The sequence below is a fragment of the Neomonachus schauinslandi genome, chromosome 5 (genome assembly GCF_002201575.2).
Source record: "Neomonachus schauinslandi chromosome 5, ASM220157v2, whole genome shotgun sequence".
Lineage (NCBI taxonomy): Eukaryota > Metazoa > Chordata > Mammalia > Carnivora > Phocidae > Neomonachus > Neomonachus schauinslandi.
The window spans coordinates 148,474,897-148,490,970 of NC_058407.1; the positions used below are offsets into that span (position 1 = coordinate 148,474,897).

At 44.7% G+C, this 16,074-nt stretch overlaps 1 protein-coding gene across 1 annotated transcript in view; it reads left to right on the top strand.

Moving 5' to 3' along the window:
- The window catches only part of MRTFB (myocardin related transcription factor B), a 190,217-nt gene that overhangs the window by 33,402 nt on the left and 140,741 nt on the right, over positions 1-16,074 (top strand). The gene's annotated exons all lie outside the window — the stretch shown is intronic.

Genomic DNA, 16,074 nt, shown 5'->3' on the forward strand with positions numbered 1-16,074 from the left:
TAGAATGTCGACGTGCGCGAGGTGCTATGGGAGTGTTGCAGAAGGGAGCTAGGAAATGCTTGAGGTGACTCTCAGAATGTGTGAAATTTCTCTGACAGACAGTGAGGTTGGTCAAAGATGGTGTTCCCACAGAGGAAACGGCATGGGTTTGGGCTAAGAGATGAAAAGTTATTTTAAAGCATTTCTTTTTAAACCACTATCCATCTTCTTAGCCATACTGTTAGGAAAATATTTGGGGGATCTTAAATATTTGAATTCATGAGCCAGTTGAATATACTTTGCAGTCAGTCTATCAGCTGCCCCACTTGACTGTGTAACTGAGGTGTTTGACCTCTCCAAACCTCATGATTAAATGAGAGACCATCTGTGAAGGGCACAGCTCAGAGTTTGACATTTAATAAGCTCTAAGGAAATGGTGAATTGCTTTTTAACAGCATCAATCTCATCATTGTTCTTTCCAGCTCTCTGGTAATTTTGGATGCTTTGGTAACTACCAGTGAGGATACTGTGTTTATAAAACATTCCCGTGCTTGCTGGATTGTCAGTCTTGTTTGTGATGCCCCATTGAATACCTCCATGTGCTCCGCATGGGGCTGGGACTCAGTGTGGACAAGTATCCATAGCTCCTGCCGTAAGGCAGCTTCCAACCTTGTTGAGAATGGAAGTGGACAAAAGTTAAGTGTAGGCTGAACTGTACTCTGTGTGCATTATTCAAAGTAGTGTAGTTGTTTGTGTGGCCCACTGTTTTCAGGTGGATCTAGGCATAGGTTAGCAGAGAGGGAACAGGATGGGGATGGCAGTTAGGCAGAGCCAGCAGTGCCTGGGACGCAGGGAAGAAAACGACACACAAACTTGTCCGCCTGGTGGACTGGCTGGGTGTTAAGAAGGAAGCAGTTGCCCCATGGCGTGCCTCTGGGGCTGCTGCTGAGTCTCTCTTCCACTCACACCTAGGTGATTGAAATCCCATCGTTTTGCAGGGTCACTAAGAGACGTCAGCACCTATCTTTTTCCTTTTCGATTGAAGGGATTTATTATATCCTTCCCTGATAGTAGTTTTGATCAGATAGAAGGGATGAGCACTAGGCATAGGGTAGGAGGTAGGTCCAGTTGCAGGGGTGAACATACTAGAAGATAGACTTCATTTTGGTCTCTGACAACAAAGAGTTCAGGAACAAATACCAAAGGACTGCCTGCGCCAGCGACTCCACTGGAAACCAGGAGAAAATACAGAGATGAAAAGATGAGCTTCCTCACCCCAGTGATCTGAGACTTTCATGGGCAGATGAGAAGATAAAGAGAGCCAGTGGGATGCAGTGCACGTGGGGGGGAGATGCAGAGGGGTCAGCGGCAGTACGGCCCAAGGCGCACCCCGGAGGGGACACGGCGCGGGTGACTGGGGACGCCAGAGACACACTTTCCTTGATTCTTCTCCAAGCGGCTGGTGCCAAGTAGGGACAGGCAGCCCTGAGCTCTCATTCCGGACATTGGCCACCACGGCCTTCTGTCCTCCCCACGACCTCTCCTGCAGGCACCCTTTGCCTGACGGAGTTCAGGCCCTAGCGGTGGACTGTGGCGCTGCCGGGGCTGGGGCTTACAGTGGCCTGGGCCGCTCTCCGCCTGGCCTTTGGCTCCCAGGCCAGGGCCGTACACTTCTCCGGCCCCTGGCCTGGGAACAGCTCCCGGGCCTGATGCTGGGTGCTATGGAGGGCTGGGACCAGGGCAGGTTAAATAACATCCAGGAAACTTTGGTAGTAGCTGTAGTTTGGCAGGTCTGGCCCCCTCTTTCCTGAACAGTCCCAGTGTATGGAATTCTCTAGCACACCTTGAATCCTGATTACTTGCGTAAGATGAAGCATTAGCATTCGGGAGAGAATACTGTGAGAACAAGCGCTTGAATTTCATTATAAGCTTCAGTTCATTTAACAACCCTTGACAAAAAAATTTCTAAGTGCATGGTAGTGGCGTACTGAATTATGCACGCAGAGAACGCAGAGCTGATGAACAATCTAATCGTCTTTCTGGCTGGGCACACGTTAGCTGTTGAAATCTGTGCGTGAGAGATGGCCATGGGAGCAGACTGCTGGGGATTGTGGCTGCTTTGTGCAGTTCTAGGAGGGGGCAGTTAAAGCCTGCCCCCTGGGGGGGGGGGGGGCCTTCTCTCTCCCCTGGGAGTCGAGATTCCAATGCATTTTCATTTTATTTTTAAAGAGAATGCTCACTTGTCTCTGGTTCAGTTAGAGTCTGAAAAGCTGTGTTTAATAATGAACTCGGGGTGTGTGTGTGTGTGTGTGTACGTGGTTATGTGTTTTAATCAAACCAGTTTCACAACAGTAGTAGCGGCAACTACAGCAGCAAAGAAAACCTTTCCCTCATCATCTCTACTAAATGCAGTAGCTTGGTATTTGGGATTTTTAAAGCTGAAAGTCTTAATGCCTGTCATTTCGTGAAAGAAAGTGTGAGCTCCTTATAGTAATCTGAAAATTGTATAATCCCCTTTAATATTTGTACCACATTCCTATTTTATTTTCTTAGTCTCTTCTTCTGTCCTTTGCTTAATTTAAATATCTAAATTACTGGAAGAAATTGTTTGCTGTCTAAGGGATTTGAAGCTTAACTCTCTAAAAGCTACAATATAATTTCTTCATTGTTTCTTAGCAATTCCTATAAAAATACAATATTATTTTCATACAGGAAGCTGAAAAAGCAGGCTGTTCCAAAGGAAGCTGTTGTGTAGTTCCTTCCTTTCCAAACCTGAAGCTGAACGCTTTTCCTCACCCCAAGTTCAAGGGCTTAGTTTACGTGTGTGAAAATAAACTGAACAGCACCTGCCGCTTAGTCACAAAGGAGAATCTTGAAGCTGCTAAGCAGACAGATGTACTCAGTATAAGCTTTTGAGGTGCTCAAAGCATGTGGTAAAAAAAAAAAAATTTTTTTTCAAAATAAATAGTATGAGGAAATAAAGATAGAAGAAAATGTACCGTGAGGGGTCAAGTTCAGCACCTGAATTGTGTACATTTTAATCGCATTACTGTTAACATTGTGGGGACTGGTATTTGGAAATTTGTTCTTGAAAATGCAGACTTGTCAATATTCTCCAAGGAATGATTTGGCATATTTTATAATTCTTTTCCTTTCCTTTAAAAAGAAATTGTTTCAGCTCTTTGAAATAGCAAGAGGAGAGGGCGCCTGGGTGGCTCAGTCGTTAAGCGTCTGCCTTCGGCTCAGGTCATGATCCCAGGGTCCTGGGATCGAGTCCCGCATCGGGCTTCCCGCTCTGCGGGAAGCCTGCTTCTCCCTCTCCCACTCCCCCTGCTTGTGTTCCTGCTCTCGCTGTGTCTCTCTCTGTTAAATAAATAAAATCTTTAAAAAAAAAAAAAAAAGAAAGAAAAGAAAAGAAATAGCAAGAGGAGAAAACATAATACCGAATTCCTTTGTTACAAAATTATTCAGCTTTATCTGTTGACTTCATTCAGGCAGCTATTAACAAGCTCAAATAGTTCAGGACAGTCCACTCTAAATGTCTGTCTTAACATGGGTACCTTGCTGAAGTCCACGGTAGCTCGTTGAAGTCCTTTTTGACACCAACAGAGGAAATGAGAGAGCTCAGTTGTCCGTATTTGTTTCGTGTAAATCATTGTGCTTGTTTTCCATAAAACACTGGCAGCTCTATTCCTCTTACCTTCTGTGGACGCTCAGAGTTCCCTGGGAAATTACCTAGAAACTCCTATTTTACTAACGAACGTTGTCTGGGAAGAAACGTAGAAGCCTTGCTAGAAAACCTTGCCAGGCTCTGTTACAGGCTTTGTTATCAGCAGGGTTCTGTGAGCTGACGGTATGTTTGCCGGGAAATCATACACAGGGCTGGAGATTTCCGTCACAGAAGGGGCAACAGTGTCTTAACTGCTGTCACTGGGTCGGAACAGGAGGGCAGAAGGGACAATGAGGGCCAGTAGTTTGCCCTTTAATTTCAAAGTCATTTTAATGCTCCTCGGAGTAGGGTTATGTCGTGTTTACTGTGTCACCCTGAGACCTACTAGAAACTTGAAAACAGCGTCTGGAGCCGGGGCAGTTTGAGCTGGGCTCACCGTGAAGATGCTAGGGTAGGGTCAGCCCAGCCGCTCTGGAGCCTGACTCTCCCGGGACCGGATACGTGCAGAGGCCAGAATCAGGTGGCCTGTCCCTCGGTGTGATGTGTGTGGGCAGAAGCATGGCACCTGCAGGTCTCCGTGGGCACATAGGAGGTGCAGGGTGTCGGGGAAGGGGCTCCGAAGGCAGGCAGCGGTCAGGGCTCCAGCGCCATCTCTCTCAGTAACTTGCTTGGAGGCTTTGGACACATCACTCCACTTCTTGAGGCCTCTGCTTCCTCCTTTATAAAGTGCAGGGACTGAATCACATGATCTCAGCAGTGCCGGCCCGTCCAGCCTCCAAGCGCAGTGACTGTAAAAACATCACCAGGGTAGCACTGTGCCTTCGCCCTGGGAGCACTTAGCCCCCCCTGGAGCTCCTGCTGGAATTCACCCGCAGTGTGCTGTCAGCCACTAGGTGCTGTCCGTTCCTTTCTGGGAAATGTCTTTTGTCTTTTCTTCCTTCTCACTGCCTGCGCATTTGACCGGGCTCTCATTATACTTGTTGGGATGATCGCCTCACCCTCTTGCCTTGCACCGTCCCTGCCCCCAACCCGTCATCCGGTTCCTGTTTTCAGTGTGAATCCCTCCTTTCCCATCCCATCCCATCCTGTGCTCTGAATCTCTTCTCCCTTAAATACTGTTTCCATCGGGAGCGTTTCCTGGTTCAGAAATCATCAACCTACACTGTGTGGCTTTTAAGATACTCTGTAATCTTGTCCCACCCTATCCATCTAACTTTATTTTCTGTCACTCTTCAACACGCCCTGCTATGTAATAAGACCAGTTCATTGCTGTTTTCACAAGCATTCCATATTCTTTCCTACTTATGCAATTTGTTCATTTTGTTTCTTTCACCTGGAATACCTTTATCTCTTCATAACCTATAAATGTAACAAATTCAAGATGCAAGAAGGGTAGGATAACCGAATAAAGCTCTGTAGGTTGGGGGCGGAAGAGGTAGAGAGAGAGAGGTGGGGTTAGCCATACAACAGAGGAAAGAGCATTTGTGAGCCAGGAGGAAGGACAGTGGATGTTAAACATGCAGGGGTTTTGAGTCACAGAGAAAGGAAGGTTTAAAGAAGCTCACTCACATCGAGTGGCCTTTGCCCTCAAGAAAACAGAAGCCAAGTTCTTCTGCCCAGAGTGACGGGGCTGGTGCTAGGGACCTGAAGAAAGTAGGAGATCCTCACTTGCTGTGGGCTTTGGGATGGGCATTAACCGGCGGTGAGGAAAGGATTTACTGAGAAACATTGAGAATCTAGTTGAAATCAGTTAATGTGTGTTGGGGACAGACTCCTCTCTGTTTTCTGAGTTTGGCCAGCAGTGCTTAGCTCTAGGGATCTGGAGGGGGAAAGCCAGAGTTAGACATTGGTACCGGTGAAGTGGCCTGCCCCCTCCACCGCCCCTGCCGGGTTCCAGGCTGGTTAGAGAGAGGCAAGTGGGGGCAGAGGGTGCTGGGTAACCTGGAAGAGGGAGGTGCCACGTGCACTCCCCACCCCCCCGCCCCAGCTGCTCTCTCTTTGCCGCAGGCCTCCAGCCACTTTCCTCACCTCACACTCCTCCATGGCCTTGTTGCCCATCACTCAGAACATAGAAGCAACCAGAAGAGGACGTCCTCGCGCTGCTTCTGCCAAACGCTCCCTCCTAACCGCACGTGGACCCTGCGCTCAGCAGGGACCCTACGCTCAGCTTTCCCTCCCCTACTGCACGTCCAGTCTGGGGCGTCCCTTCTGCGCTGGATACCATCCCTTGTCACCTACTCAGGAGCATTCCTCTGCTGACTTTGGACTTCCTTCCACCCCATCAGCTCTTCCCTATTCAGGCGCAGGTGTGGAGTAGGGGTGGTGTAGGATTTAATCAGCATCCACGGTCGGCCAAGCAGGCACAAAGGAGCAATGGAGTTTAAGGGACTGAGACTAAGTAGAAGAGGAAGGAGACCATCTCAAGGAACGAGGAACAGTAAAATGGTGGTAGGATCAGTGCGTGGAGACCCCAGGAGGATGAATGGATTGGTGGATCCAGACTTTGGTGGAAGAAAGGGAGCTAGAAATCTAGGAGGTGGTGGCCAGAGGGTAGGTAAATGAAATTGTGATGACAGAGGAGTATTCTTGGTTTAGCAGATGATCAATGGAGGTGAGGGGTGTTGGATAACAGCCCGGTAGTGAGGATAGTCTGATGATAGGACATTCAGAGCCAGGGGCCTCCAGGGGGGATGGGGGAGGGAGCGTCTGGAAACAAGAGTGATGATGAGCAGGATGATACTTACCCCACCTCTGAGTCCAGTAGCATGAGGGCTGGGGGAGGGAAAACCACCCCTGGATGGGGCTGCAAAGGAAGCAAGGCGAGAGAGAACCAGGTCTCCCTGGTTCTGCTCCCACTCCAGTCTGTTCTGAGTGCAGCAGCTGGAGGGATCAGTTGATAGTAGAAGTCTGATTTTGGGATCCCCGTTGTACTCCAGGTCCTCTTTATGGCTTGATCCCTTACCTCCTTCAGGGTTAGGGTTACTCGGGTGTCTCCTTCTCAGGGCTTTCCTAGCCGCCCTATTTGAAAAGGTGCTCCTTTTGTCAGGCACTAACGTCCCCATTCCCTGCCTTTCTCTTTGTCTCCACAGCACTTACCGCTATTTGACAGTGTATTTTACTTACTTGTAAATTCTGTGAGGACAGACGCTTCTGTCTGAGTTACTATGTCATAATTTTTTCATACTGCTTTTCCCCCTATACCTCGAACAGAATTAGGCAAAAGGCAGGTATTCAGTGAATGTTACTTGGATGTAGAATTGATGGATGGTTGGAGGGAGGGAAGGGGGGCTGCACAAGCAGGTACGAGAGGCAGAAAGAAGGAGGCAATGGTGTAGTCACCGAATGCTAGGGTGGGCCTGGGATGGGATTGTTGTTTGGGGGTTGGAGAGGATGGGAAGGTTCCCATTGTGGAGGAAGCTGAATTTCTGAGACCTGGGATAATTAGAAGTCCAGCTCCTCTAGCATGATGGCAGGGGGTTACACAGAAAAACTACACATCAGGCCCAGTCACTGAGGAATTCAGGAGGTGCTGCATGGTCGGTACATGATTCTAACAAAAAAGGAGGTGATGACAGCTTGGAAAAAAAGAAAAAGCGTATCCACAAAGAAACTAAGTAATAGTTGTGAGGTCTTGCCTCCCCCTACATCAGGCTTCATTTTCCCCCCAAAGTCTCCAGGGTGCATTGAGTTAAGTATGAGCTCTTTTAGTTTAGTAGGTCTCTTGAATTATTTTAAGATAAAAAGCATTACACAGATAGAACTAAAATGGCTAACACTAGTTTTTAAAAGTCTTACTCTGGCATGGGATAACAAGAGTCTGTCAATAAAAATAGTGGCTATGAATGGCTAGTTCCTTGGGGTCGTTGGGGTAGAATACTAGCATTTGCTTTTCATACTGTCATAGGTTCAGAATATAGAGTATGATTTACACTGGTATATTTGTGGTTGGAAACTTTTATGTGCCAAAGTCTTCTCAATTGACATCTGAATATCTTAATTATGTTTCTGGTAAATTTATTATTCTAAAGTACCCTGCCAGACCATAGTGCTTTACAAAGTTGGCAGCATGCTGCTTATGACCTAATTTATTATTCAGACTCATTGTAAGTGTTCTAAATGTTTCAGTGCACAACTATTTATTTCGTCCATTTGAAGTGCATTTTAGGTGTACTTTATTACATTAGAAGGGTTGTTCTCCCCCAGCCCAAATAAGCATAAAACAAGTGTTTAGGTATTTTAAACCCACTCCCTACATTTATTTATTTTTGGGGCGGGAAGTGCCTTCCAGAACATCAGAAAGTGTAGTCGCATTTCCAGTAGGATGGATAGATAATAGCTCCTTTGCAGCCTACACTTGAGGCTGCATTCCACCATGTTTCTACTGGCTCAGAGCTCAGACTTTTACCTCCCACCCTTAGCTCTCAAACATTATTTTCTCCTGTTGTCTGGTTCACTTCAGTTCCATTGCTTCCTTTCTTTCTAGTACCTTCAGATCCAAATTTCTCATTATCCTGTAGGTCGCCGTTTCAATATCACTTTCTCAGATCTTTCTGGATTCTTTCCTTCCTACTTCATTCGGTCCCTCTGCTGCATACTGTCGTCATTACGCTTTCCCTTCCTCACTTCTTACACTTTATTGTAATGACATGTTTCAGGCCCTTGTGCCCTTGTAGAATCCATAGCCTCTGAGGGACCACGTCTGTCTCCATTATATGCTCGGCACCTAGAAGAAACAGTGTCTGGGACACAGAAACCTCTTCACAGATATGTGTTGAGGAATGAAGGAATAAATGAGAGTGGGACCCCGGCCCTTCCTCCCTGTCTCTGCGGCTGTGCCCAGTGACCACTTGACACAAGGTCAAAGGGGCCAGGTCTCCTCTGCCTGAGAAAGCATCAGGTCACTGATGTGTTTATGGTTGTGCTAATGGTGATTGGGAGAGTGACCTCAGACTCTTTCAACTCCTAACTGGCTCTACTTGGAATGATTCTACTAAGATGAAGACCTGGTGCTTGTTACTGACTGTACCCGCTCTCTCTTCTGTGTGGCAATCCTGGGAGGAAGAATGATGAAGTAAATAGATAAATTTCAATGAAATAATCTTAGTTCTTTCCCCAAATCCTGCTGACGTGTCTGCTAGGATCACATGCCAAATTTCCAGGTTTTTAAGGCAAAGTTACATAAAATGAATCGGGTGGTAGGTATATATGTGCTATCTGAAAGTTTTGTACTGTTGTTAGTAAGGATAGTGACTTAGAAAAATACTCTGAACACATAATCATCCAGTAACCTACTTTGCCCAGTTCCCTGGAGTTTGATAAAAGTTTATTTAGCACCTTGTGTAATTCCACAACCGCTTATTGTAAACCCTTGAGCCCAGCTGCATCTTGGAATACAGGCTTTTTTTAATTTTAGGGAAGTTTTTTTTCTGTTTTTTGTTTGTTTGTTTGTTTGGGGTATTTTTAAAGAAGTGTTCGGGAGGGGTCAGAGAGAGAATCTCAGGCAGGCTCCACGCCCAGTGTGGAGCCCGACATGGGGCCCAGTCTCACAGCCCTGAGATCATGACCTTAGCCAAAATCAAGAGTCAGATGCTTAACCAACTGAGCCACCCAGGGGCCCCTGGACTTTTTTGAATTTTAAAAAGTTAATATGCTACCCAGTGAGGTCTGGGGCAATACCCTGTAATTAAACATTGGTACGTCTGCCTTGAAATATTCACATTAAATAGGGTAAATGTGCTATGAATAGCCTCAAGTAAGTTTAGGTTCTGGTTTTGCTGCCACATAGTTCTGGTTAGGTTGGGCCAGAGATGAATTATTTTAAAACTTGTGGGTTTTGGAGTTGGGGGGGCTTTGAAATTAGTAAGCAGAGAACTGGCACAGGTACACATCTCGGTGCGGTACTTAATACTCAAGCATCTTTTTTTTTTTTTTTTAATATTTTATTTATTTATTCGACAGAGAGAGAGACAGCGAGAGAGGGAACACAAGCAGGGGGAGTGGGAGAGGGAGAAGCAGGCTTCCCGAGGAGCAGGGAGCCCGATGCGGGGCTCGATCCCAGGATCCCGGGATCACGACCTGAGCCGAAGGCAGACGCTTAATGACTGAGCCACTCAGGCGCCGCCCCCCGCCCCCCAAGCATCTCTTGAATGCTTCCCCTCCATCTTCAGAATCAGCGTTAGGTCAAGCCACGACTCTGTCATCTGGATCCCGGGAGCCCCCTCCCACTCAGTTTCTTAGCAATCCATTGTCCTAAAACAAGCTTTGCTTATATCATTCCTCTGTGTCAATCCTTCAGGTGGCTTCTTACTGCCCTAAAGATAACGTCTGCATTTCTTACCCATCACGCAAGCCCATTATGATCTGGGCCCGTCTACCTCTCCAGCCCTTCAGCAACCGCTCCCACCTTCCATTGTACAGAAGTATTTCTTCCTTTCCATAGTCCCACTTGCCCTTGTGTCTGGGATAGCCCCTTTACCCTGCCTTCATCCTTACATCCCTTTCTAACTCGTCTGATTTTCAGGTTTTGAATTAGATGTCACTTCCAAGGAAACCTTTTCACTCCTGGTTCTAGATTAGATGCTGCATCTTTGAATTTGGATGACATTTTATACTCCTCTTGCATCGTAGTATAATTACATTGCTAATTCTCTAGAGCAGGTTTCTCATCCTCAGCACTGTTGACACTGTTTATGTGTTTGTCTAATGACCTGGTGTTTAATACTCTCCTAGGCCTCTGACATTTGATCTGCTCGGCCTCTGGCTTTTGACGTCTGCCATTTGCCCTCTAGACATGGTTCTAAATCATCTATACCAGGTTTTTCTGCCTTGGCATTATTGACATTTGGGGCCAGATAATTAATTCTTAGTTGTGGGGGACTGTCATTGTAAGGAGCATCCTTGGACTGTACCCACAGATGCTAGTAGTGTACCCCCGCCCTCTGTTGCATTGTGACAACCAACAGTGTCTCTAAACATTGTCCCTGAGGGACACAATCACCCTTGGTTGTGATCCACTGGTCTAGAAGCGTGGCAGAAGCTATGCTTATATGGGTCTTCATATCCCTAGCTTGGCACACATAGATTCCCTTAAAAATATTGAATTAAATTGACAAATAGAGTGAGGATGAGGGTACTGCACAAGGAAGGAGATGGATAAACAGAAGGGTGGACAGATGAAGAAAAAGGCTACCCTCTCTCATGATGTGGAGCATATAGCAGGTGCCTTCTGAGGGATTGAACTACTACACACAGTGGGCTCAGACTCCCTTCTGCCTGTTTGAATGACTGCTCCTTTTACCTTTTGGGCCCTTCACCAGGGACTGCTTTCCTGCCTTAGAGCTACAGGGACAGAGTCTCCTGATTGCTCAGAGACTGCCTGTGAATCAGCCAGGAAGCATTTGTCAAAGCACCAAGGAAGAAATGGGCCCAGATAGGAATCAGAAGCAATCCCTGCCCTTGAGGTGCTCCAACCTAGTGAGCAAGACACTGGGTTGGTTTGTCTCTCTGAACAGAAGGCCCTTCCACCCTTCCCTTCCTGGCATATTCCTATTCCTCCAATCCAGTGTAGGCTCTGTTTGGGCCTTCCTATTATATGTTCCCATAGCACCTATTCTTTTCCTTCATAGTATTCCTCACAATTTTAATTGCGTAGGTTTTTCCATGCTTATTTAATGTTTCCATTCCTTGAGATGAAACTTTATGGAGAAAAGGACAATGTGTGTTTCTCCAGCTCCTGGCACAGGAACTGGCCCCTTGTAGGCATTTAAGACACAATTTATATAAATGTTCTCCAAGAGCAAGAAAGTACTGTGTTGGTTTGGGGAGTAAGACAGGAGAAGAAATTGGACTAGAAGTATCTGGGTTGACTTTCTGGAAAAAAAGAAGTAGAAAATACAGAAAGTGAGAAAAGAAAACAGAAAAGCTGCCCATGGCCACAGGCATGATGTTAGGAGACAGCCGCTTTAGTAGGTGTTAGCCTCTGATGCTTTCTTTCTTTCTTTAAAATGCAACTATGCTTTGAAATACCATATAGGTGTAGAAAAATAGGGAGAATGATACAACCTCTGCACAGCTTAGTCAAATCTTTTTGCTACCTTTGCTTTACATTAAAAGCCTAAAATGATATAAAATAAAACATTGCCATAGAGTTGATGCCCCCTTTTACCCCTGCCAGATGCTATTTACCCATCTTCCTTTTGCAGAGGAACCATCATCCTGAAGTGAGGGTGTGTTATTCCCTTACATGGCTTTCTACTCATGTTACATGCACTTATATTTATAAACACTGTATTTAGTTTGTGGATCTTGAACTTTGTGCACGATGGTATATTCTGTGTATATTTCTGCAACTGGTTTGTTCATTTAACAATATGTTTGAGATATTTCCATATAGATATATGTAACAATAATTGCTATTATTCATTACTGTTATCCATTTTTGTTACGTGGCATTCTAGGATTATATTAGTTTGTTTCTTTTGCTGTCAGTGGGAGTTTCAGTAATTTCCATGCTTTGCTATTAAACAGTGTTGCTGTGAACATGCAGTACATATTTTCTTGTGCATATTTAACAGCTCCTTTAGAGTGTACCTAGAGGTAGAATTACTGGTGCATAGGGTATATACATCCTTGACTTCACTAGATGTTGCCAGATCATTCTCCAGAGTAGTTGTACAAAGTGCAGCTCCTAGTAGCGATGTCTGAGAGTCCCTGTTGTTCTATATCCTTGCCAGGCCTTGGTATTAGCAGATTTTCAGTTTTTTCCTAATTTGAAGTGATACATTTTCTTGATTTCTCGTGTATTTGAGCATCATTTCTTTATGTTTATTTGGCTATTTCACTCCTTTGTGACTTCTCTTTTGTATGTTTTTCTGTTGGATTGCTTCCCCCCACTGCCTTCTATATCTTTAGTTCTTTATATATTTTGGCTACTTATCTTTTGTTGATATTTTGCATTTCAAATATGTTCTCCCAGTGGCTTATTTTTTATGGTGTGCTTTGTTGTGTGCAAGTTTACATTTTAATCAAGTCATATTTATTAGTCTGTTCATTTATGGTTGGTGCTTTTTGCATCATGTTTAATAAATCCTGCCGTACTCGGAGTACTTTGGGGTCATAAAGAGATCCTACCATATTTTCTTCTAAAGTTTGTTCTGCTCTTTAGCATGAGTCTAATCCACATGGAATTTATTTGTGTGTGTGGTATGAGATAGGGAATAATTTTCCATGTGAATAAACTAGTGGCATGAGCCAGCATCTCTGATTGCATAGTCCATCTTTTTCCCCACTGATTTGTAATGCCACTTTGTCTTGTATTCAGATTGCTCAATATGCAGGAATTCTGCTCCACAATGTCTATCATACATTCTTGTGTCACTTCTATACTGTCTTAATTACTGGAAATTTATATATTATGTAAAGCTCCCCGGTAGGACCTTTGAACAGATGGTTGTGATTGGAGCTTAAGGTCTGGCAAGAGAGTAGCGGGTGGTGGCTTTGGGCAGCTCGGTGGATGTGATACTGGGCAGGGTTTTGAGGAGAACTTTGAGGGCACAGATTATATCTAACCACAGGACCCAGTGGGTCACTGGATGCTGTTGGGGGTAGCAGTAGGGACTGGGGCTGTGATCTTTGAGCAGCAGTCAGTGGTTTTTTTCAGAGAGGACTAGGGGTCTCAAAATGTTATCATTTGTACATTCCCCACAAACTTGTATATATCTCTTCTGTTTTTTCTGGAGACCTTTCTATTAACTTTTCTTTAAAGTGTTACTCTCCTAAAACCTCACCAGATGCTTCAAACTTCTCTTACATGAGAAAGCCTTTAGAAACTGGTTATTATGAACATTCATTGCTTTGGTGTTACAGCTTTCATTTGAAAACGGGTTCTTAACATTGCCATTTTCTTTTACAGTTAATGTGGCCCCCCCCCTTTTTTTTTTAACTTCAGGTTTACTTTTTTTTTTCTTCACTACTCTGTATTGAATTGAATCAGAAAAAAATGAATGCTATTTTTAAATGCTATTATTCTTTTGAAGAAAAGCTTCCATTTAAAATGTTTGTCTAAACTGCAAGGGGTTTCTATCAACTGCTCTTACTTTACTAAGAATGAGTAACATGACCTTTTCTTTAGATTTTAGAGAACAAGAGGGATGTCACGACTCTCCAAATATATGTCGTTGTCTTTCTTATTTTGCTGGTATTTGAACTCTTGTTAAGTAGTTAACTGACTTAGTAAGAACCAAATAACTTAGAAAATTGGCAGTATATAGATCATTAAGGCTGTATGAACCCTCTGGTGCTTCTGTGCTGTTGGAGAAAGAACTATTAAAAGAGATGCCGAATGGGGCAGGGGGAGCTATGTATTTCTGTTTTTCCAATTGGAAATGTCTTTATTCTCTTTGCAGACTACACAAGTACAACACGCTCATTGTAAAAAGTTCACACAATCCCGAAGGGTAGAGCACAGCACCACCCAACAGACCTTCAGGCAGTGACGGGGAGGTTCTCGTCTGCCCGCCGGGGCGGTAGCCATTCGCCGCATGTGGCCGTGGGGCACTTGAAATGTGACTGGTGTGAGATTTATTTAAATCTAAACAGACACGTGGGCCTGGCGGCTGCAGTCTGCAACACTCCAAGCACTCGCCCATGCAAGTGTGCACTGGCAGTCAGTCCCTGTGTGTCAGTCTCCGTGTCTGCCTGCCCATTTCTGCTCTTCTTTGCCTCCTGCCCCGTCTCTGTCCAGCTCACCATCTTCCTCTTTCTTTAGCCTGCCTTGCCCATGCTCTCCCTGCCTGCTCTAGCCTACCAGCCTACCCGCTGCTCCGCCCACCTGCCCCATTCCCTTGCTCAGTCTGTGTATGTGCTGTATGTATACATGATCTCTTCTGTTCAGTAGCCAAGTTTGTCTACTTAATATACATCATGGATGTTTCCCCTTTCAGTTCATAAAGATCTGTTTGTTTTTTCAATTATAGCATAATTTCAACGAAATGAATGTACCAATATTTACTTAACCTACTGATGGGCAACATGTTGTTCTCAGTTTTTCTCTTTAAGTATTTCTTTAGCTACTACACTTTTTCCTGTTTTATTTTTTCCTGTATGTTCTTTGCGTACTTTGCTGTTGTGCATGGAGTTGGGTTGTTGAAAGCTGTGAAATCTCTCTTTTGTACTTTGTACCTCTTGGCATTGCCTGAGCACGTCAGAGAAAGACTCGCCTCCCCGCACCACACCCCCAACCACTTGCCTGCAGCCTCAAAGACCATATTCAGGTTTACAGCCTTTAACGGTGCAGTGCACTAAGAAGATCGAGACTGGAATGTTACATTACCGTGAGTGCCTGCCCACTGCTGTCTGTCTCAGATTGGTCGGCTGGGTGCAGGTGCCTACTCCCTTTCTTGAGCCGTCTTGGTAAGAGCGTATGTAACACCAGGCACACCCTCTGCCCAGCCCCTCCAGAAGGGCCGTCACTGCTTTGTGGTCAGAATTCCACTGCCGTTGAATACTTCAGGACCCAGATCTCTCTTGGATTCAAAAGGAAATTGTAATTTCTACCCACGGTTTAATGGAAATCTTGGCCGGACAGGGAATGGTCATGCCAGCCAAAGGTTTCTTTTTGGAGAGGAAACCTGAGAAGAGTTGAAGGTGGCCCTGGAGATGGGTGAGGGTAAGCGGGAGCCCTCTCTGGCTGACAACTCAGTTCTGTCCAGTTGGCAGGTTTTTGTTTTGTTTTGTTTTGTTTTGTTTTACCGTATCTCCCAAAATTTTCTAAAGATATTCTGTTGCCACTTATCTGATAAAAACTCTTGAGTCTTTTAAAAATAACTTGTTTAATGAAATTCCATGTAATAGTTGCTTTTATTTGGCAAGTGGGCTTTATGCACTAAATCTGTTTTAGAAGGTTTATAATATGCTGAGGTCATTTCCAAGTGATGTTCCAAGGTCCATGTTCCAAGTGATGATTAAAGATTTTTTCATCTTTATCTGAAAAATATTTTTCTTAAGGACAATGATGTATTTATAGGAAATAATTAAAGTAATGTTGCTTGAAAAACAAAGGGCTTGTGGAACACAGCAACCTGAACTGCGTTCCCCTTCAGTAGTTAGTCATTTCCAGTACAGATATGGTAATCCTGAGTAATTGCTCTCAAGGACTAAATTCAAAATCCCGAACTTCTCTGGCTACTTTAAGAAAGAGCAAAAGAGGTAACAATGTTATAAGGAATAAAAAGTACATGGAGAGCTTTCACTGATTGTACTTAAAAAAACAAACAACTTTGGGATTCTTGTTATCCATTGAGATTAATTTGGGTACCTAGATTTCAGAAGTGACTGTAAGAGCAATTTTCTTTCTTTCTTTCTTTCTTTCTTTCTTCCTCCCTTCCTTCCTTCCTTCCTTCCTTCCTTCCTTCCTTCCTTCCTTCCTT